General features: G+C 50.0%; 1 protein-coding gene across 7 annotated transcripts in view; it reads right to left on the reverse strand.

The window, feature by feature from the left end:
* LOC125950341 (uncharacterized) overlaps positions 1-24,489 on the reverse strand; it is a 62,178-nt gene that overhangs the window by 36,172 nt on the left and 1,517 nt on the right. For 6 of the 7 annotated variants that reach the window (XM_049678248.1, XM_049678250.1, XM_049678247.1 and 3 more), the window contains exon 2: positions 24,140-24,489. This exon is cut by the window's right edge and continues 400 nt beyond it. The gene's annotated coding sequence lies outside the window, so the exon portion shown is untranslated. Of the gene's footprint in view, positions 1-12,695; positions 15,084-24,139 lie in introns of those variants that run through there. The other variant, XR_007468726.1, reaches the window with a different exon arrangement.

Below are 24,489 nucleotides of genomic sequence, written 5' to 3' on the forward strand. Positions count from 1 at the left end.
CATTAATCTTTACTGAGTGCGGTCCGCGGTATGTGCGGATGATGGTGACGATGGCATCATGGGGATAGTTTTGTCAAATGATCACGTTCAAGGTGATGTAGGCGGAGGGGGGTGGGGCCCACTTGTCAGGCACGTTCACGTCGTACACGCTAAGCGTCGCTTTGGTCTTTGTATAAACATTTTCCATGTTGGAGCAGCAAACGAGATATTAGTAACCATTTCTTAATTGTTCTTCGACTTATCGTCAATGAGTAACTTACACTATTGAAACTTCTCAACAAGGAACTTCTCATTACGAAGGATTGTATCGAGAAACAAATCCATAGCTGATGCAAAATACAACAACTGCTTAAAAGCTAATTTATAATTCTGCCTCTTCAAGCAAGTAATAAGCTAATAGATCTAACACATGGATGAAGATGTTCTCACTCTCTGCCGAAGCTAATCATCGCGAACAATCATCATTACATGCATAACAATACGTAGAAAGCTTCACGTGGGGAGAGTATTAACCACACACCCGGAGCCTGAGAGTTCCTTCGCGACCATCGTCTTCGTGAAGGGCTCGAACCGCGGGATGAAACCAAAACATTCCTTGACCCCGTGGTGAGGCATTTGCTGCGAGGCTCCGTCGTCTGCGGCCGGAAAAGTTCATTGACAGCAGCAGCAGCAGCAGCAGCAGTAGCAGCGTGGTCCAAAACAAACCAACCAACCCCCAAGGGACTCACACAGCCACAGTCATACGGTGAGGTAAGGGCGCTCATGTGAACGAATTTGTTCCTAAGCACCTCCCTAAGCTAAGGGCGATGGACTCATGCGAGCCACAAGAATGTGGTGAGTGGCTGCGACCCCAGCTTCGGGAGGAGCGGTTCGAGCAACCAAAGCAGCAGCAGCAGCAGCAGCAGCAGCAGAAACAGCAGCGACAGGTCAAACTTTCACTTTTTTGCCATTGTAGTAGCCATTGCCATGGGGTTAGTCGCGTGGAACTCTCAAATCATAGCTCAATGCCTACTAGCAACACTACACCGCACCGCTAGGCGGTTGGTAGGCGATTGGAGAGGCCAAGCGGATGGACGAACTCCAACCGCCACGCTAGTGGTAGTTGTACCGATGGCGCCGTAGTAGATGATGATGATGATGGTGAGACTTTTCTTTTATGTTTTGCCTCCAACCGAACCACGGTGACCGAAGCGTCGAGGTTACCCCACCGTTGCCTAGACGGCTGAGGGCTGATTTGAGGTTTAGCTTAACAGCTCCATTTGGGCAACACCTTCGGATGAGATGATTAGGGAAATGGCGAATCATTAACAAAAATCTTGCCGCTCCTCGGTGCTCATTAGGCAGCGGCCGGTGGAAGGACACCCCGTGTTGTTGCCAGCCTAACCATGAGATCATCCGGTGTCGGATTAAGTAATAGGAAATCGATTTTTCGGCACACCAGCCTCACTATGCTGCCGGGGCATTTGGGGCTGACATTTTGTTTTGCTACAATCCCCTTGCCGGGCTTCGTGCACCACTCTAGACGGTGCCCATGCCACGCTGCTGCCACGCTTTCGTGTGTCCCACTTTCATTCAACCGACCGAAGCCATCGGTCGGTACGTCGCGCGCCCATGCTGACCACCGCCACCCCGGCAGAAAGCAAGCAAGCAAGCAACAACACCATGACCGGGCGACCGGTTTTTCCGGGCCGGGAAAAATAATAAAAATCCAGATGATGATGTGTCATGCTGGTGTACGCGCCAGAACGAGCGCTCGATGCTCGAAGACCCGTTCACACTGGGTCGGTTTCGCCCGGCCGGCCCACAGGTTGGGTTTTCCGAATGAAAATTACAATCCAAATTCCTTCTCCGCTCCGCTAGTTGCTGGTGAATGGTGAAGAAGGTGGGCACAGCTCTGCCTCGCTCTGCCGTCCAATGCTGCTGCTCACACGCATAGAACACATTCTTCTGGCCGTGGGAAACAGTTCGCTGCACCGGTGTGTGTTGCCAGGAGTTCCTGGAGGCGCAATCGCAACCGAAAACGACGAGCTTACGTACCTTCATTCAACCTACTCCTGCTGCTGCTTCGTAAGATTCGCCGTAAGTGCCTGCTCGCGATCGCACGCAATCAACTCTTGGGGTTCCTTTTCTCCCCTTTCTGATCATGTCGTCGTTGCCAGGTTTTTACGGTGGAAGTGGAACCGCCTGGAGGGTTTTTTGTATGTGTGTGCGTGCGTGTGTGTGTGAGGGCTTTGGTCAGCTCACCCCGTGAGTCACTCGTAATCTCTCGGCCGACCGACGATGATTGGAGCATCGCAAAGGGTGAAGCCGCTAGGGAGAAGAACCTTACAACTTCCTGTCGCTGGTCCACCCATTTTGCTGGCAACACGGACGCATCTCGGGCATTGCATTTCAGATGATTTGCCAGTCCAGAAGCCACTCCAACGACGTCGAAGTGTTTCGCTCGAGAAGCATAAATGAGAGAACAGATGCATCGAACCGAAACCGTTATCGAAGTCTGAAAACCTCGGCCGAAACCATGTGCGTGTGTGTGCCGTGCCCTGGCATGCCGTGCCACACCTCGAGCTCGGCTTCGGCTGTGCTTTCGCTCGCCGGGCAATTTGTATCCTTTTCTCGAAAAACCAAACCATCGGCCGGACTGTTTGCGTCACGCAACGCACGCGGGAAAATGGATAGAAAATTGCAAACTTCCGTTTGCGTCGTGTGTTTGTGCGAATGTCTGCGTGTTCACGCATCAATCGGTACACCGGCAACTCAACCACACCTTTTTAGTGCGCGGGGGAAGGGGAACAATTTTTCATGCACCTAATGGGATGGAAGGTGAAACTTTGGCCTCAAATAATAGCCGAAATGATAGCGGCTCGAGTGTCGAACCCGGGGTGACGGGAGGGGTGCGAAGCAGGAAAATGGCTGCAAAACAAATCAGTGAAGAGCGATGGCGGACAATCTGCGGAAGCTGGTGATCCACGCACGGATTGTTCGAAAGGAAAATTAGTAAATTGCTCACCACCAAGAAAAGCAACAAGTAAAATAAAACAAAACAAAATCCAACAGATTTCACCCTCCTATGATGGCCACTTTTTTAAACATAATGATAATCAAACACGCGAAGCGCAGCAGTACCTCATGTTAGAGCATCGAGCAACCTTGGCTTGGTTATCAATCAAAATGGAATACTTCTCGACACTCTCCCGCCTCTACTTACACATGTTACCAGAAACAACCAGAGATAAAGCAACACAGCACTGCAGCTGCATCTGGTGCTCCAGAAATGCATCCCAATACGCACACAAAAAAGGAAAGGAACCATCGGCGCGCTCTTGCCCCTGGAGCGCACGAGAGCATTCCATCCATCATCCCCGCCGCGCATAAAGCATCAGCGCACCCCGCCCGCTCAATGATAGTGCTCCAATTGGGCGAAATCAATGTTTTTGTTTTATGTACCTTCCGTTCACTTTCTCCCTCTGGGTTTCTTATCTGTAGGTCAGCCGCATAGTTTTCCACCACCTCATCGTGACCGTGGGCGCACGCGTGAGCGAAACCAACCGGCAGGCAGACACTATTTGGGGTTTGGGGCCACAAAAAAGGCTTTGAGATCGAATAATAAAAATTGAACACCCAAAACACGCGCTGCCGCAGCAGCAGCAGCAGCAGCAGCAGCATCAATGAAAGTGATCAAAATCATGCACCGAAGAGATACAGAAAGTAAACAAGCGAGGAAGAAAGAGGAGGGGGCGCATCTAAAAAACAATAAGCCAAAAACATAAATGAAGGGAAATTACTTCCTACTGCACGACGAAGTGTTTTAATGTGTGCGTGTGTGTGTGGTTCCAATGGGAAATGCTTTCCATTTTGCTCTTCGATCAGATGTTTCACTTTTCGCAGCATAAAAAAGAGAAAAAGGTGACCGAAAAGATGCATAAAAAAAGGGTTGCGGAAAATTCTACAAACAATTGCAATGCAACCATCGAGTCTCCTAATTCCACTGATCGAGTAGTTAGACAACAAATGGCGATACTACAAGACGGACCATAAAATGATGGTAATGATTGATTTATGCTGTAGCGCGCGAAGCACCGCAAAAGATTGGTGGAATCAAAAGTCAGCCAACCGTGAAACGGAACGGACAAGTGGAACCGAGGATTCATCCCCCCCCCCTCCCCTTCCGTGCCACCGGTCGCGGTCATTTCGAAAGCCCCAGGCTCACAGGTCACAGGTGCAACAAGTGAGCGAACCATCCCCCCTAACCATGTCAATAATGCGTATCGAACGCAGGTAGCGTGGGTCGGTCCGATGTCGAAGCATCTTGGCGGCATCAGCACCAGCAGCACCAGCAGCAGCAGCATGCGTAACGTAACCGGTGGACAGTGGACCGAAACGTGCCAGATCAACGAACGGAACGGACCGAAGCGGAACTATTTAACTCGCATACGCTTCGGCGGCCCACTGGCAAAGGATCTCGGCTCGTCGGCTCGGCTTGGTCTCGAAATGTGGGGTCCAGCGGTATGCGTGTGTGCCAGCATATCATTTCATTATCGATCGACGGTGATCTGCACCTCTGGGTTATTAGGACACCGACCACTCGGTCCGGCGCATCCGAAACCCCGAGAGGGTAATTAGTGTCTCCGCCTCTTGTCTCCGTTGTCTCTGCTGTTTGTGGTGGATTTTCTTTGTCAATATTTCCGTATAAGGATCGTTAAACGTCGGTCTCATCGGGGATCATTAGGAATCCCTCAAAAAACAGTGCTGCATGCCTCATCACTGATAACAAATGCTTGATAATCGCCGATGCATGCGACCAAACAACGTGCCGTGTGGGCACGTATGTGTGAAGATCCATCGCGCCGAGCGTTTCCTCAATTTTAACGCTCTTCCACACGCTGTTCCCCTTTAATTACAACGACCTTCGCTGGACCTTCGGTTGCACGCGGATTGTGAACACTAACGAGTTGGGGCTGAAGGTGAGGCGAGGTCGAAGGCGATCGTCGGTCCGGTGGTAAGCAGATTGATCCATCACTTTACAACCACCGAGGGGTAGAAGGAAGGGTATTCGCTGACTAAAGACGTCTTGTACTAAACAGCCAAAACGGTACTAATAGTCGAAGTGAACATCAAAAATCAAGAACATATTTTTTTAGGTATAGTTCATAACGTGTTTATGGTCATAGTAGGCAGATGCTTTGTTTCTGTTGCCCGTGGTTAACAACAAACTAATGTTGCTGGACTAATCACCGTTTCTATTAAATAACTGAAAAACAACTTCTTTTAGCAAAAACAAAAAATCTGCTGATTAACCAGCTGCAATTGGTAGGCGATCACCCTTTTAACGAGAAGCCTGGACACCGAAAAGTGCAATGAACTCTGGCAGCACACCATTTCGCGCCCATTCCGTATTCCAGAGAGGACCCCATTCCGTGACCTTCTTTTCTCCTCGCACAAGTACTGACCGGTGGATGCTGCATGGAAACAAAATGTCTCATTATAGGGAATAAAGTTTAACATAAATCACGCCGCATTTACGGTGTAGCAATTAACAGAGGAGCCAGCCAGGCAACATTGTTACCGGTTCGGAACCGGTTATCATGGCTACCGGAGACAAGACTCACGCCGCACGAGAACGCGACAGGCAGAATCGCTGCAAGCAAACGTACCCGGTACGTTAACTCTTCTCTGGCTGTCGTATGTGTGTGTGTGTGTGTGTACATCATGGGTAGGAATGGAGGGAGGTGGGGTACATACACACAGTAACGTCCTCGACCGGTAGAGCTCGACAACATTTCCTGACTCGGGATAACTTCCGATGCCGGCCAACGTTGCCTCTTGCGCGTGGCTCGAACAAGGCTGTATGCGGTGGTACAAAGAACGTGCTGAGGAACCCACACCTCCCATTCCCATGGCAACACTGTCTCGGGAATAGTGGCCGGATACCGGGGATACGTTTTGGACATCTAAGCAGCGACCGCGACCTACCTACACGCGCTGTCAATCAGACTCAATGGCCATCTCACTCGCTGGTCCGACAGTTTGTGTCACAAATCGTACGCTAAAACCCCTCCTTCGCATTGCGCAATGCGCCCGCCATTGCCGTATCCTTGACACTGTGCGCTTCCGATTTGCAACCGACTGCGGCTTGTGTGGGAGAACATGTCTTCCTACATGTCGTGTGTTCGAGCGTGCTCAACCTTCTCCGGAGTTTCTATAGCAGCAGCAGCACCACCACCACCACCAACATTGCATTGTGCTGTTCTGAAGGGATACCTCGGGAAGTTGCGATTTGGTTTGATATGGGCGAGCGCAACGATTGGTGGCAGCATCGACCGTCGTCGCAAGGTCTTTTCTCGTTGTGCGCTTCGTGTTGCATATTTATAGGTAGCACCCGGGTTGACAGTTGATCGGCACCAACTTCCCGGTAGATGATCTAAAATCGCCATCCGTAGCCGGGTCATCGATCTGCATCGATTTGCATAACTCGTGCGCTGAAGATCGGATCCGAGGTGTTGGTAACCAGGAGCGCCCAGTGTGAAGGTGAGCCACCATTCCCTAGTAGGCCTCCTTGGATAAGAATAACTCTAGCCCCACGCCATGTGCCTAGAGGCTGTTGACCGCATCCAGGGGCTGGGAATTGGAATGTTTATAACGCTTGAGTTTGATAGATGTGACAGATTCCGGAATCCTGAATACCTTGAAGGCGTCGTCATTCCACGATCTACAAATAGAACTTCATTTCAGTTTTACTAGTTAGATGTTTTAGAATTCCTGATTCCACAAATTCTAGTGCGTTGCGTAGGACAATCAAAACGCCGTGAGCGCCAAATAACCATAAATTTCCACGCGACGCTCAGTGACCACTTAGTAGCTAACAAGAACTTCCAACCCCCCGTCGTGTCTCTAATGCAAAATTCTGGACGGATCAACACACGGCGATCGCGGAGGACACTCGAAGGTGAGGTTACCAGTGCCGCTAGGGGAGGGATTAATGTATTCCTGCGCCGTTGGTCGCTGTTTCTATCTCCGTCATTCGGCACCATCATCGGTATCGTCTTCCTCGCATCCCAGCGATCACAAACTCCCTTACATGACGTCAAGATCCGATGGGCGGGTTGTTTTGCGTTTCGCAGTTTTTGGTCATAACTTTTATCTGATGAGCTTGACTTTGACCAAAAACACGGGACAGGTTTTGCGCTGCGCTGGAGACGCACGTCGCTGTCGCTTGCCGCGTATTGCGTCGTAGCGCGCACGTCGCCGCCACCGAGGCGCTCCTTGCCTGCTCCTGAGCCCCCCCCCCCCCCCCCTGTTGTCCACACTCGGCGAGGCCCGGTTCTTGCGATCAAGGAGTCGGTTTTTGTGGGATGTTTTTGTTGCCGCTGAGCAGAGCAGGGAGGTAAAAGGTATGCAGCAAGCCACTTCTCCCAGCCAGCCAGCGCTCGTTTTGACCGCTTTTGGGCAGTTTCTTTGCTCGGTGCCGGGAGGTGTCGTTTGATTGATCGCTTTGCGTGGGTTGATAAATTAGTCGCTTTTACCGGGAGGAAGGTGAGATCGGGCTTTGATCATCTTTTTACCTCTACCTCTCGAGTGACGGACAAAGGTTATGAGCGAGAAGCTGGTCGGCATTGAACACTGACAGGTCAAATGGAAACTGCCGTCAAAGTTTGCGGAAGATCTGTGATCCCGCCACCTTTGGGAAGGTTGATGGTTGTAGGAACTTGAAACCAGGCGCCAGTCAGACTTTTCCGTAGGAGTTGTTGCACGCAGTCTCTAACCGGCTCTGGAGCTCACCAACACTCACAGGCAATTGGTTTGGTTTGTTCCGTAATTGTTTTGCGCGTTAAAAGCCTGCATGCAGTGATCGGTAGCGCGTATAATAACAGCTCGTTGAACGGTCTGTGCGGACCGGGAGCTGGTACTTCGTGTGTTGAACGGAACGGAAGCCATTATGGAAGGAAACCAAAGATCTACAAATGATACCACTGCATTACACTCTACTTCTTCTTCTCCTTCTCTTTCTCTCTCTCTCTCTCTCTCTCTCTCCGTCAATCTCTGTGGCACAGGGAAACCTAGAAGAGATCGAAAACAAATCGGAAAAACGAAAGTTTTCGCTTTGGTTGGAGCGAGAGAGATGTACCAAGATGGAGACGATGCCCGGAGCAGCATAATTGAAGCATCGCCCGTGTGTGTGTGTGTGTGTCCGTAGCACCAACAACGGAAGCCATCGTCCGAAACCGGCACTACGTCCAACTTCGGGGTCTTTGCATCTCGGTTTCTTATGGGTGGCCTTCTTCTTCTCCTACTGTTACTCCCTCTATTACTTGGGTCATGTTGCCCCAGCTCGTTCACACGTTCGTTTAGCGCTCTACCACCTCTCCACCCGCCAGCGGTGCGGGGGTTCATTATTACCAATCTCGAAATCGTTGATCCGATCAATGATCTTTCCGTTTGAACTCGCAGAGGTGAGACGCGCGAGAAAGAAATCTCCAACCGTCCGGAGGCGATCTATCCAAACGTATCATCTGTCAGGTTCATGGCGGCCGTGCCCATGATACAGGATATGCTGTGCGCCTCTTGGCGTTACTGCAAGCCGACCGATCAGTGATCGGTAGCTAGGTGTCGAGATGGCTTCAGTGGTTTTCATTACCCCGCTGGTGAATGCTGCACTGCTCCATGGAATTGCTGCAATTGATCCAACAGTCCTGGAGAACCTGGAACATCTAGATTTGCCTTTGGAGAAGGAGATCTTCCAAGTCATCGGGACCATTGCCGAGTTCTGCATCATCAACATCATCCAGAACGCGTCGTGGGTAGTGAAACGGAAACAATTGCCTGTTCCAGGTTGCTAGGTACAAGTCAATCAGAGTAGAGACTCCAGACAACCACCGACAACACCGTAGCATTCGGTATTCGAAGTGACTCAACAAGATATGCGGAGTCGCGGTTCTGAGGGTGTGGGCTTTGTCTTGTGTTCCTCGTGATGGTGTGTTGGTGTCCTTCAGGTGCGTTCTCGCGGTACCGAATGCATCACGCATCACACAACACAACCAAACAAACGGCGCATTCCTCCAGGAGCATCATAGTCAGTACCACAACCACAGACTCTGACTGACGTACTCGCACTCGAACACATTACCGTTCTCGAGTACGATCAACTACTGCGTAGATACAGTACGGGGCACGCTTGGCTACGATCCAGCAAACACTGGAACAAGACCTGCTGCTGGAGCACCGTCGTTTACAGACGACAGACATTATTCCGCTGCCGGTTTGCTCGTTGGCGGCGCTCGGTATGGGGCGCTCGCTAGACGAGGTGACCTTTTGGAGGACGGGAACTCGCGCTCGTACTGGAACGCTCAATTGATCTCCCGTCGTCGTCGTCGACGTCGTCGTCGTTGGCCGTGTTCTACAACACCACCACCGTCTCTGTTGCCTTGGCAGTGAGGCACACCTTTCAGATCGGCTTTTTCAGGGAAATACGATTGAATACGAGGCACCGTAGCACGATCCAGCGACCCTATGGTTCGTGCAAAACGAATGGTCTACAACGGATTGTCTAGGACGTGAAATATTTTCTCACGCAGTCAACAGCACCACACTAACCGGGGTTTTACAGTTGCTACAGTTATGCCCAACACTCGATCTCGATCTCAAAATACTCACTTACGTCTGCATGCAAAGGGATGGAAAGGAACGTGGCACACGGGAGGGCAAAAGGACAAGAACTCGAGGACAGCACGAGTGCAAGGGGCAAGTTGCCATGTTTTGGCAGGTTCACAATGTTACTTTCAATTCTCGCGGTGGCGCTACACCACTCCGAATCCCCGAGGAATTTGCCCTCTAGCCCTGTACTGGATCGCTACAGAGATTGGCTAACAACGCGTTCTCCCAAGCAGGTTCGAGCAGCACATCGGTTCGGTTGATCGGACCAACCAAACAACCGCCAGCAATGGTAATTCATGGAACGCACTTGATGACAGCTTTTCTTGGACCGATTGACCACGCAAAACTTCCAAACGTTCCAGCCACAAATGGTCCTAAAAAGATGGAGCCAGCTAAAAAAAATCGCCAATTCATGCACTGCGTGCCGTCCTTGACTGACGATCTAATTCCACTCAACAACACTCAAACTAGTTTGCTCACCACCCTCCTCCGCCGGTCCGGGGGGTGGTCTGAAAAGTTGCTGTCATTTTTTTGTTGCTTTTCCTGAAATACAACTAGTATATATTTTTGTGCCATTTTCGGTGGTGGTCATCCGCGACAACGTGCACAGCACACCACATATCACGGCGAAACCAGTCTTCGGTTGGCCGTTTGGAATTTTAAAAAGCATTTGGCTCTCCACTGAAAGTTCAAGGTTTGTGGCGTGCCGGGGCGAATTAAGGATTCAGTTTGGCAACATTCGGACAACACAACCTGTTCCACGATGCGAACACACACACGCGCACACTTGGGCCGGCCGGCAGTGTCGATTAGGACGATGACGGTTCGAGATGAGCGTTAGGTCGCAGACAAATTGCATACAGTTAGGTGTATCCCCATAGATAATTACAGGAGTCTCTCTCTCTCTCTCTCTCTCTCTCTCTCTCCACTTCTGACACCATAATTTGTGACGCTTCGTGATGGCCGGAGATGGAAGCTGAATTAAGTCCAGTCGTGTTGTCAGATTAACGAAACGGATTTCTCGAGAAAACGATCAGGAACGATCGTTTAACGTCCAGGTTAGGCATACCGCGATTGCACTAGACCGAACCGAGTGTGTGTGTGATGATAGTATCAACCTCGATCAACATCACTCACATCGCCATTGACGTAGGCTGAGAATGCCGAGAATTTTCCACCGTCTCGATCGGATCCTGGCGTCTCCCGGCGGCCCCTCGCTGCTACCATAGCTAATGAGCATTCGATTCTGATTCGTCTGCTTCATTCATCACGCGTTGCGCAACTGCCTGGGTGGCGTAATATCTCCTCTCTCTCTCTCTTTCTCTCTGCTATCAAAAAGGTGGTGTTCTGGCACTCGTTCTGGTTCGACACAATGGACGAGATGCAATTTCTCGATGCGATAATGTTGTGATGCAATGTGAGGAATGCGTTTAGAATTTAGTTCCATTACCCCCAGAGCTCATCTCCTGCTCATGCTATGCGGATAGCAACGAGCACAGCAGCTGGATTATGCGGTAAGGAATGCATCGTTGCTGTGGCAGTGGTTTAAGGTGATCTCAAGATAACGTTTGGAAGGGTACAGCTTTACACTTCCGGATCTCGGCTCAAGACCACAAACAGTTACGTTCAATCATCGAGGGAATCATGGCGTTCGAACACTGCTTCTTACAATCACACTTTACCCTTTCCAACGCAAGCAAAGACGGAACGCAAGCGGCATTCATCGCCCTCTGCTAGCTGCATAAGCAGCGAAATGAGGAAGAATTACTCGATTGGAACCGAACGCAAGAGAACGCTAGTAGTAGCAGCACGAGGCCCGGACAAGCGACGTGACGTAACGTGGTGGAAATGGCGGTGAAAATCTAGCCACCGGAGTGCCACGTTCATGTTTCTTTCTCTCTCTTTTTCTTACTGCGTAAAAGGCCGCGTAGGTAAGGGGGGGTGGTATTTTGTTTTCCATCTTCGCCAAGGGTCATCGGCTTTCGGTTTCGCAGTTGGTATTATGGATGATCGAGCTTCCTCTACTATTCGTTGGCTCCTCCGAAGCCAAACAGCGCCGTCTGATGGACACAGAATGGTACGTTTTTGACAGTAATTGATTCATTTTGCGACGATGGACCGATCGGCCACAACTCGTTTGTGTTCGATGGCGTCGTTCCCATCGCCTTTTTTTGTGCATTTCGCGTTGAACCAGCCAGGCTGCCGAGTGATAAGGGATTCTATCGATGGTCTATTCTCCGCTTTTTGCTCTGTGACTGTGTGTCCGAGAGTGGCACAAATATCGATAGAGACGGGGATTAGAAATTGGGTAAAATTGGCTTCATTAATAATCCTTAGATTCCCTTCCACCCTCCCCCCGGGTTGGTCAAAAAGCAACGCCGGATGCAAATGTGACCTCTCTCTCTCTAAGCCGTGCATCCTCTCCCCTGCTGTGTGCTGGTCCGTGTGCCACTTTCCACGCTCAATCCGACGGCCAGACGAGTCCAGAATCCCAGAAGCAGCAAACGGAAAATTGCAAATTATTATTACATGCCTGGAAGCTGAAGCAGGCAAAATGGGGAAAATGAATTTCCGCTTCGGAGCATGGAAAGTGGGCATCACTCACGGGTTAGCTTTCGAAGGAGTGCTTCCGAGAATGGTCGAGGAGCCCGTTCTCATGCCCCGAGTCCGGTGAAAGGGACGGTTGCCAATCAAAAGTCTGAAGTAAGGGGTATTTCGGGCCGAGCCGAGAACCTTTCGCACTTCGACATAGATGCGCCCCACTCAATCATCTCTTAATGGAGGTTTTCGCTTTAGCTTTTTATGTTCGCTGTGAGGTTCTCGGTGCTTTAGACCCACCAGCAATGTGACCGTTCATTGCGCGCCTAGCCCGAGGGCAAGGGTAACGGGTATTTTCCGTTCTGAAAATGGTTAATTTATGATATGGAAACACGATTTTAGCGAGATGAACCAGAGGTGCGTCGGTAATTGCTCCAAACAAATCAAATCTTTCTCACTTATATCGCTGGATAGACGTAAATGTTGTGCGTCAATTATTCACAGATTAGGAATTCAAGTATTTAAAGTCAGATTAGGAATTCAAGTATTTAAAGCACTTACGACAGATATCAGAACGGAGATTTGAGGCAGATTGCTGGATCAATTGAACCATCTGGCACACAAGAAGAGGCTTCCATTGCCCAGACATTGATCCCAGTCCCATTCAAAAGCAACGAAACATTACCATTAGAGTTTTCTTATCGAACCATTTAAACGATCGTAATGATCGGCATTCAGAACGAATACAGCATACCCTTGAAGTGCGTTTAGATCGAAATAATCCACAATCTTCACTTTCACGACCATTCCAAGCTAAGGAGTCCACCATTTTCCGATGGGCCCTTTACCAGGGTCGGTGTTATTTTTGGTGTTTTAAAAACATATGCCGCCTCATCGGCGCTTACCCATTAAAACCGTCATCTCAGCGAAGCGGCCATGTTGCCCCGCTCACTACTGTCACGCATATTTTAGGGGATTCAGTGTGAGGTCTTTTAGTGTTTTGCTTGCTTCAACTTCTTTCTCCCGGAGTTCCGGCGGGAGGGAGGCGAAGAACCGGTCCCATTAGAGAATGCGACGACTGTGACTTCAGCTTCACAGCGAAAGCATAATAACAGGAATAACAACAGGAACGCGTTCATCGAATTTATCTTCTTATCGGCCAGACCGTACCATCATCATCATCATCATCACCCAAGAACCTCTCTTTAATGGTGATCGCTAGACAGGGCCTCGGTGTGCAACAGTGACGTACCGTCGATACCGAGTCAACCGGGCGACCATCATATAACTATTCTTATCGAACTATCACTGCCGGGAGAAAACAAACACAGCTAGCGGCATGTGTCCCAACAACCACCAAAAAAATAAAACTACACACATAACCCGCCACCGGTGAGGTCGCGTCGAGTGGGTTTGTTATGTTTGACGCCGGTTACTTTCGTTCCAGACGTGCAGCACCCCCACGACACAGCAGACGCTGGTCCGGACACGGTCCCGCTCGCTGGAAGGCAACAACTATTTCTGTTCCGCGCGCCAAACGAAAAAAAAAGAAAAACAAACCACTCATCGATCATTGAACCAGCGTGGGGCCTGGCGTTCTTTCTCCTCTGCCTTTCCTTGCTTCGGCGACCATCTTAGCCAAGATGGTGGAGAGGTCCCGGCACCGAACTAGAACAGGTCGCTCGCGTTGGGAAGAACGTACTGAAGGCATCGGGAACACGAGGAAGAAGGGGCCGCAGAAGCAACTTCAAATCATGACCACCGTCGCTTCGGCCGTCTGTTGGACTGGCTGGCTGTTGGTCGTTGGTCGATAGAAAGCGGTAGATAGACATTAATGAAACCACAGGCACACATACACACTTGAGTGAGGTTACGAGCGACGATTATTGAGCAGTAAAGGAGCTCCGCTTCCATCGGGCCCTAAACCCACCGGAGCATAGACGCGCTGGATTAACATTCCAGAACTGTGTAGGAGCACACGGACATGGAAGACCATTGGGTCTGGCGGACGAACGAGATACACGAAGACCAGACCACAAGAGCGAACGCTCAAGAAGCACTTCTAATGTTCTGGTTCTGTGGTGCTGATGGAAAGTTTACCATTTCCAGTTCCACGAGCTGCTGGTCTTCCTGGTTTTTCGAAGGAGAAAATGGAGAGTGTAGCATCGCGCGAAGGATAAGATAGTATGCATCTGCCAGAGAAACCAGGCCCTGGCTTGGTTCCTTGAAACAAGTGCCATCGGTGAGCACCAGGATAAGAGTTTCAGAATGATAACACTATCTTTAAGAGGTACTGTTTTGGTTACTGTTGTGTATAGCACTTCTGTCACTGCTATCAATAACATGATTCCACGATTGAAGGTTATTACGCAGAAATCGTATTATAATATTCTATCGCGTCGAAAATGATAATGCTATCAATCGAGTAATAATGTAACTGGTGCGATCTCGTTCGATGCCTATAGAGGTCATCCAGTGCAAGTTGAACACTCAGTACGGCTGCTACGATCCGGTGCAAAGCTCAATCCAGCTGCCACTACCACATTGCTCTGGAGTTCCCCCAAGCAAATTGGCATTACCGGAGAATACGCGCGTTATCAATTGATGCGCTGGTCAGGTTGAACATCCCGTGTGTTGAAGGAGCTCCAATCTGCAACGCAATTCCGAACCGTTCGGCGCCGGTTATTAATAACAGCTGATTAATAAAACCATCTTGGCCTCCCTCCCGTGCCACACAAACAAGCGCAAACAAGACGAATAGACGAAAACAACAGGAAAAAAGCAAATCCCATGCCAATGGCCATATTGTGCCAATTACATACCGAAGGCGCCCCCAGAGTGGGACAGCGCAGCGTTCTATGCAGTGGTAGAAGTAGAAGAGAGGAGAAGGTTCTTACCTGAAAATGAGAGAAAGAAAAGAACAAATAAACGAATGAGAAAAAAAACAGTTAGAAGTGGGAAACAGTCGACGGAAGAAGCGCACCAAAAAAAAAAAGGCCTAATTAAGCTAACGGTCTGTGGAGCCCCCTTATCGCGGTGCTCGAGTGTCTGGGAAAACCAAACAGAACCAATCGCAGCACCTCCACCCACCCACACCGCACCACAGCCAGTGCCAGTTGCTTTTCTCTTCTGCAACGCAAATCCTGAATCCCACGCCCAAAATCAAAGCAACGCCCCGAGAAGAAGGGAGACTCCCTCGGGGCCTTATCTCTGGGGCACCCGGCCCGCGCCGATCGGCTGCCGATAAGGACGAAGCATCAGCCGGAGCCATCTCATCCGGCATGGCAGGCCAGGCGTTTCCATCGCTGGCGTCCGCTGCATCCATCCGTCAAAGTGCAACAACGTATGCCAAGCCTGTTACCGCCTACCGTTGCTGCGATTGCCACAATAAATGTGTTTTTTGTTTACTTTGTGCATCGATCGGCCCCAATGTCGCGCCAAACGTACACACACACACACACACACACGTGCTCATCAGCTGTCAGTCATCGGATTAGAAGGTGTGCGCCATTACAGGGGGATGTAATAACGAGGCGATTTAACACTCAATCTGGACTACTATTACATGAGCCATTAACGCCAGCGGATCGCTAAAATAAGAGGAAACAATTCGAAACTACAACCGCCGCAGTTCAATGTCCCTGGAGCGAAGGGACAATGCACACACCAGCGGCAACCAGCAAGCAGTTCGACGAAACACATCTAGATGCATCGATCACCGCGCAACAGTCAGTCAGGGACATCGATTGCGCCGGTGCACCATTAGTGAGGTGCGAAATCGCTATGTCGGAAGTCGAAGCTTCCGGTCGCCATAATCCGAGCGCCGTATCGCGCTCGAAGCAATGCTCGAGGTAACGCACCAAGGTTCTCCACAAAATAACTCACCGCAAAACACCGCGCCGATGGTTGACCGCTCCGTGTTCCGTAGTAGGTAGGACTCTCTGCGAGTGGTTAGTACAGCGACGTATTTCGTGGTTAAAAGGTAATCGAAGCACTACTAGGCCGGCCGCTACGGTTCTAGAACGTTCTAGGGGCTGTATACCTGCAGCAAGCTTCTACTTGACACTCGAGAGGCACGGAAGGAAACATATGGAAACACAACACCGCTCGATGCGATCTTATTTTGCAAAACATTTATCTGATAGCGTCCGTGTTTGTGTTTGTATGTGCGTTTCGGGTGACGTAGTATGTAATACACACACTTCGTTTAGTGCTGGTCTACTAAACCGCGCTGTTTCTGTTTGCTTGCGCCAATGTGTGTCGCGCGCGCGATAGATACAGAAGTTGGCCAACTTTGCATTCGAGATAACGTCATTTCGCACACCCTCTGCCCGGAGAGTGGGGAGGGGAGGGCTATCTTCTTGCCCGACATTCGACATCATGTCCTGGCCGGTGCTGGAACACCGGCACCGGCCACTGATAACGTCCGCAGCATCTTTTCCGTCCCGGTAGATGCTATGGTAGCTGGGGATGGCGTTTGATTTATCAGTTACTACATGTGCTCGGTGGTTGTTTTGCAAATAACGAGACATTATGATAACATTTCGTATCGCTTACTCACACTGTTTGCGAGCCAGCCAGCCAGCTAGCCAGCCAGCCAGATAGCACACTAAATCACTTTCGCAAATCCACTTTGCATAGAAGAGAACATCCGCCATCCAACCGTTCCCCCACCCTGGTTGGTCATGAGGAGCATTAGCGATTAAGAATTGTTGCCGTTATAGATCGATTTGATTGAACAGTTTCCGTTGGAGCACGGACGTACGTACGTACGAACGAACGTGCGGATGATGATGAATAACAAACCAGCCAGCCAGCCATTGCTGGTCCCCGCTTTGCCATCGGTGCTAATGAAAGCCGACCAGCCGCCCACAAGTACACACCACATCGGCCAACCAACCCACCGACCGACCGAGCGGCTTGCGAACCATCTGGTTCAATTAATCACTTGACCTCCGGTGGAGGTCATTCGAACTCAATCTAACCATCAATCCGGTAGCCAAGGACCGCCAGTAACAGCAGCAGCAGCAGCAGCAACAGTTACGGTTGCAACATTTTCGCGGTTTTCTCGTTAAGATAAGAGATTGCAAGACAGTGACTTTTGCGCTCGTCGTGGGTACGTCGCGGCCATAGTGCTGAACAGTTGCCAATAATGTATAAGTAGCACTCTAACACCATCGCTACTCCTGCTGCTGCTGCTGTTGCAGGTGGTGTTGCTCTCCAAGCGCCAAATCGCATCACATCAAGCCACTTTCATCACACCTTCTCCACCCTTCCACCATCCCTCTGTTGGGGGTGGGTTTTTCTTAAGTTTCTGCCTCCTTCGTTTCTTTTTTTTTTTTTGGTTTTGCGCGCTCGCAAAGATAAATTATTCCATCATCATCGTTGGACCCCCCTGGGCTGGGTCGAGGTTTGGCCGAACGCGCTGCTGGATGTTGTTGCCGCACCCAAATGCATCTTGCGTATTGGCGCGAACATTTGCTTTTACACACACACACACACACACAAAAAGATTGGCACATTCGAGTCGGGTCGGGCAGGCAGTCAGATTGGAGCACAAATCTTCTCGCAACCAACCGGTGTAGCCGCCGCCGACGCCGCACAATTCGATTCCCATTTATTGTTTCCCATTTTTCCGCCACCCACCCACCCACCAAACCCATCCGCCGCTGGGTGTGGTTCGACCTCGCAAGGTGGGTGTGGATGTTGGCGAAAAACCAGATCGTTGCCGTAATGCACGTTTAATGGCTTCATTATTAATACCGCATTATGGTGCGGGGTCCCAAGAACGTGGCGTGCCTAAAGAACGGTGTTTTTGGCCAAGACGCAACCGAATCCGAATGTTTGCCCTGCCCACTCGCCGCCGCCTCACTCGAGCTGCTGCTGCTGCTGCTGATGAGTGCAATTTTTCGCCAAAACTTTTCCAATTTATCGACGCCATTTTTTCATCTTTTTGCGTACCCTGCTATTAATCAAATAGATTCCATTTCAACATTTCGGCGCCTTGATGACAAATTGGTGGCCAAAAAAAAAACGAAGTGGTGCTCCGTGCACCGTGTGCTTTTGAGGCATTGGTTAAGCCTAAAACAAAGCAAACCATAGAAATGGTAGTAATCCATGGTAGTTATAGGCATCACTACCGTAGTTACCAATAAGACGTAGTTACCTATGCGTTCGTTTGTGATGCGATACATAGAAAAGATGATTTTTCTTGTTCATCTTAAGGAGTGTGCATGTGTTTTTTTATTGGAACTCTTTGTGACAAATCAACAAGAAGTAGGATCCACCAGCGCCAATAAACCCAACGAACACTCGCTAATTAAGCTTCAATTGGATGAAAATTAATCCGTTCCACCAGCTTTAGGTTCATTCTAGGGCTCGCAAAGGAGTTCTACTGTTGAGTAGGCCACTCCCAAGCCACTCATCGCGGCTCGTCAAGTTCAAGCGTTTTCCCCGCGGCCAGGGAAGCGCCAGGCCAGTAAAAACAAAAAATCTTTCGTGGAAAATCGTGCCAAAGTGGACGGAATGCAGCTGTGGGGCGACCGAGACCGGGACCGAGCCATCTCGCCTGGAAAATCGAAACTCGGGAAACCATTCATCCTCGGGTCACAGAAATGCCGGGATGCCCACCACCAAAGCCACAACAATGCAGCCAGGCGAGAGCGGGAGACGCGACGAGCGCATAGCATAAAACATTAAAATGAAACGAACCGGGGCTGATGCAGCTTCAGGTGGAGCTCCACTGGAAACTGGAGACTAGCCACTAACACACACACACACACACACACACACTCGTCGTTTGTTGAAGTGGCCGAGAGAAAGAGAGAGAGCGAGCGAAAGAGAAAGAGAGATGATGGTTTGTGTTTCAAGTGATGCTGGAGCTGGTGTTACGTGCAGCATAAATCCGCTTGTATGCCGACTCCACAAACAAATCATTCCCCGGCCATCCCGGGGCACGAGAGACCCCGCGTGGTGGGTTTGTCCGCGAAGCGAGAAGCGTACCATTAGTATAGTAGCGGGCTTGTATGTGATGTGTCCGCCGTTCCGCCGTTTGGTGCTTTCTGCTTCGCTAAACATACGTTTGGTTGGTTGGTTGGTTGGTTAGTGTGGAGGACATGATATACGGTGGACCGACCTCGAGCCCCTCTGACCCTGTGGTGCACGCAGCGTTGACGGCGCTTGTGTTGTGTGCTGTTGTATTGCCGCTGTTACTGCTACAGCCTAGCAGTAGGAGTGAGCTCAGGGCTCAGGGATCACCACCAAACCAAATCTATAATGTGCTGGGAGGCCCGGCACGCTGTTTCGTCCATTGCTGGCCATCGATAAAAGCTCACAGCCAACCACAGCGCCCTGGAGCCAAGGGACATGTTTACTGGACTTAATGTGCATCTGTGCGCGCTCGTGGTGGTTCGCGTTTCAGGTTTCCCCCCGCCCGCCCTGCTCTCCGACACCGAAAAGGGCTCGCTCGCAGATGGGACACTGGCTAATGCCCGCATAACAATTTGTTTCCTTTCACTTTCTCGCCATTCCGGAACGGAAACGTGGCTGTTAAAGGGCCCGTGTTGAAGCTCCATACACACGATTGTGGCTAGTTCCAGAAGTTAAGCTCGGGCGATAAATATGAACGAAACCGAATTCCGATGTCATCGCCGTTCGAGCGCTGCTCCAGCCCCACGTGGAACACAGGATTTCGAATAAATTCTTTCCAACACACCGCACAGCATGCCATTTCGGGCCACAGTCTTCCCTCTCTATCTCTCTCACTCTGTCTTCAAATATGATCTCCATAACGACCGTTCCAGTGACCTATTTGCACGCCCTCCGCGCTCCGTTTCGATGTCGATGTCACAAATGGATTGTCACAGCAAATTATGTGGATTCTATCCGGATACCACACCGTAACGCGACCAAAAATCCATTCCCCCTTCAGACAGGGGCCGTGATCGATGGAATGCCAAAATGCGAAACAAATTAGCTTAAAATGCCACTCCGCAGCGATCGATTCGCTTTGGCGGCTGATGTGATGAGTCTCACCACCGCCATCCTCCTCATCGAAGCAGCTCGCAAGCCCTTTACTCTATGAAGCGATTTGTGGGATGGTGTGCTTCGAGCTGGTTGACTGAAATGTAAACAGCCGCCGACAGAAGGAGTCGTAGAGAAAGAGGAGGGGCTGTTACGCTATTCTATTGGAATTTAATGCCAAAAACATCGAATTCTAATTTTAGCAAGCTAATAGAGCATTCGTTGTGCAAATGATCTGGTTACAACCGGCACACCGGTTTGTTCCACTTTCGCCTGCGCTCGCACCAACACACAGTAACCATCGATCGGGTTAGCTAATGAAGCATTCTGTCTGTGGGTTTTAAAAGAATAAATCTACGAGAGAGCCCTGGCTAGCCGGGGACCTGAAATGGTACCGACCAAGTTCAACGTAATGCCGTAACTTTTGCCTCCTGACACACACACACACACACACCTCAAACCAAGCTAGAAGCTCTGGCCCTTGAGCGTCCTGCTACCGGTTAAGTTTGATTCAAAATCCCCAGTGTTACGTGAGACATACCGACGGCCAGCGAGAGGTAGGCTTTGACTTTTTCCGTTACTTTGATGCTGAAACCTTCTCCTGACTGCCAGGCCATTTTCACCACGCCGTGGTGGTGCTGGTGCTGCTTGGAAAATTGAATTGCTGGCCAGCACACTTTTACATGCTCCGGAGTACACCGGAACATTTTGAGCCACTGCAACAGCAAGGGAGAGCTCCAACTTTGCAATTCACGGAATGCATTCCACCCTGCATCCCTCTCGTTGGCCTGCACCGCCAGCAAGGGATCATTCCCGTAGCAGTGCGATGAAGCATGAAATTACGAACTGGGTCCACGCCGGTGCAGCAACATAACGCCACCGCTGCTGCTGCTGCTGCTGCTAAATATAGACCCCGTGAATACCCAAGAGTTGCAGGGAGGAGAGCGTACCAGATTTACCTCGACTCCGTTGGCCATTCTCCGAAAAGTAAAGTTTAAGTTCTCGCTCTGCACGCCTCTTGAATGATGATCATTGGTTAGTGTGTTTGTCACCGACATCGGCCAATCATTAGAATGCCATTTGCCCGCTATGTTTTTCATAGCTTTTTTTTTTCAAAAGTAAAACATGAAAGGTCCTACCGCTGCTCCGGTGTCCTGCCGGCAAACTACGTCGCCTTCGAGGACTGGTTTCTTGGAAACTCAACACCGGAAGCCTTCGAGGAGAGCACGTTGTCTGCAAAGACGTATAAGACAATGTGGCACCACGTGCCAGGGTAAACGGTTCGTGGGCGTCGTTGGTACGAAATTAGATTAAAAATGTCTCACACTGGCTGGCCTCATCCCATCAGCATCATCACCATCATCATCATCGGAAATCCGCTTCCTTGGCAGAGGAATCCTGCAAAAACAGGAGCAGTGCTGCATATCCACTTCCTTCGTCATGTTCCACGGTCTCGTTCCTGCCTCGAGGCACGCAGCGGAATAAAAGGATCATTTCCTTACCACCACCACTACCACGCGTTAAAAACCGAAACAATGTGGAGAGAATCCTTGTGCGAAGTCAGAGCCGGTAATTTGATTAAAACAACAGTCCGTACAGGAGACGAGAATTGGGGAAGATGTTGCTGCTGCTGCTGCTGCTGCTGCTGCTGCTAAAAGCCAGTCAACCGACATTAATTACGTCTCATTTCCATGCGGTATGCGCCCCAGTAGTGGGGTCAGGATTAAGTTAAATGAATTTAACATTAAATCACAGTCCACGTCAGGGTTATTGTGCAATGAAAGCTCACAGAAGCTGCCAAAATGAGACCTTTTACCGCCATTGTTTGTTGTCTGGATCTCTAGGTCTAGCAGTAGCTGTCACGATTGTCTCAGGTACGTCTCCGCGACTTTGTGGTCGCTGTTCTTCTCCTGAAATCTCCATGGAACGATTGACGTGACTCACCGGTCCCCAAATGCGATGCGTTAATAATGAATCATTCGACATCGGACTCATGGCCAGGGACATACCGCCGGCGGGCAGATGAGTCTGAGGTTTCGACGACCGGAAGATAAATCATACCATCCCACGCCAATCACGAGTCCAGAGACCACGGATTCGACAGAACGGTTTAGAAACGACGAATTATGCGATCGACTATCGAGAGCCCCGGCGCTGGCCCCAGGAAATGGAAATGGTTTGGTCGGGAAAATCGAACACGAACCATTTGGTTTGAATCGATATGCAAAATGGAAAGTTTGCTTTCCATTTGCATTCAAATTCATCATCGACCATCGACCATCGGCAATGTGGGAACCGTTTTCATTGACATTTTCGCTAGCTGGTACCGCTCGCTATTGGAGCTTATCGGTCTTCTAACCTAAACATGACCCTAGACGGGTGCTGCAAGTCTTTGGGTCGATAATTTTTCTTCTATTTTCCACATCCTTTCCTCGGGATTCTTTGACAAGTGAAACAAGCCAACAGCATTACATTAATTCGATCGATGATTGCCGAATGTTTCTGATTACTTTCCACCGTCTGTCTAACCGTTCGATCGCTACCGGCCGTGGCCGGTTGGGTGATTGTACACCACGATATGCTTCCGGTGAAACGGTTTATCAAACCGATTAACCGTTGAAAATCTAACGCGATTCGGATTTCGATTTCGGTGGAAAACGGACGGAAAAACTGACACAGAAAAGTTACTTTCCCAAAATAAAAAAAAAAATAAAACTCCGACACCCGATTACGCCGCTCCAAGTCCGCGAATTCGGCACGCCAAATGGGCGCGCGCGCGCGGTGAGGTTTTTGTCTGTTTGCTCATTTTCTGTCTGATAGAAGATTAGCATTAAGAAAGCATCGAGCGAACGAGACTGCAAGTATTGACCCTGATTAAACAAACACAATTCGAACGGAAATGGGTATTAGATCGTAAAGGAACTGACGATTAGCATGGTTCCCTCAAATAATGGGCTTGGATTTAGTTTATTTGATATTGGTAAGCCCTTGCTGTGAAGGATTGCCATCTCACTAACCTCCAGTCACCAATTATTTCTCAAGAAGATCATGCCAGACATATGCTCAATCAAACAGTTGGTGTTTGGGAGGAAAAATTATGCTTCGTGGCGCCATTAGGTCAACAATTATCCTTTCCTTTTACCTTTCGCCTAACACATTCTAAGATTAAAAGGGTATTTAATTGCGTTTCCCTTATATACTCGTATAAATTACACACACACAAAGACGCTAGCCCACAGCCTAGCGCTCCAACCAATTGAATGTAAAATTCGAAATGTGTTCTGGCAAAGCGGCCAACGGCGACCAACCTTCGCATACAGGTTAGGGTGTCATAATCGGAGGCAACATCTTCTCTGCCGCACCTGTCTTTTTGTTCTGGGCGCATAACTCCTACAAACGGAAACCCCTACAATAACCACATCATTCCATCCCGTTCCTCTAGCCTTCCTCCCCTGGGCACCAACAAAGAGGAACCCTGTGGTCGTTCCGGAGGGGTTGTGGTCTCGCCAGGAAAAAAGGGGGTTTAGAAGCTGATTGGCTGACTCAGAAAGGCAGTGTTCCGTGAAAATGTGAAACACGGTGGCGGCGACGGTGGCGGGACCGGTTGGTACAGACACATGGGGTTATGTATCTCGTGCTGATGATGGTGTTTGGTCGAGTGGTGGTGAGCGATGAGTAAGAACCTCTGCCTCCACCGTCGCCGCCATCGCCGCTCGAGTTTCTGTGGTTTTTCCGATGCCGCAGCTTTCCCGTGTTTCCTGAGTTTGTCACCCACGACGACGACGATGACGACGTTTTGTCTGCATGGCGTTCGGCGTTGGTGCAGCATAAGTTTCCCCCCTTTTTTCCGACGCTTTGACTTTGGCCTGTTCTTCGCTTCTTCACTCGCTTCACTTCGCTCGCATCAGCGCTTCTGCACTTTGCTTCTTACCTTTAAGTTTCCGTTGTGATTGTGCGTATCTCTTATGTTCTTTCCCCCCAGGTTGCCGCTGTTGCTGTTGTTGGTGGTGCTGGTGCACCTGAAGATGCTATTGTTACAACCCTCACGCTCCTGGTTGTTCCGCTTGACTTATGCTGAAGAAGCACTTGCGGTGCTTCTCTCTCTCGCTCTCGATCGCGCACCTTGGTGCGTGTGTACGTGTTTGCGTGTGAGGGTTTTATGCTGGCAGGTGGTTTGACCGACGACGACCAAGGAGAACCCAAGAAGAATGGATTTTAAGCACCACTTTACACTGCAATTTGCTTGTCACACACTCGTTCGCTGTACAAAAAACACACACT

Source organism: Anopheles darlingi, chromosome 2, assembly GCF_943734745.1.
Source record: "Anopheles darlingi chromosome 2, idAnoDarlMG_H_01, whole genome shotgun sequence".
Classification (NCBI taxonomy): Eukaryota; Metazoa; Arthropoda; class Insecta; order Diptera; family Culicidae; genus Anopheles; species Anopheles darlingi.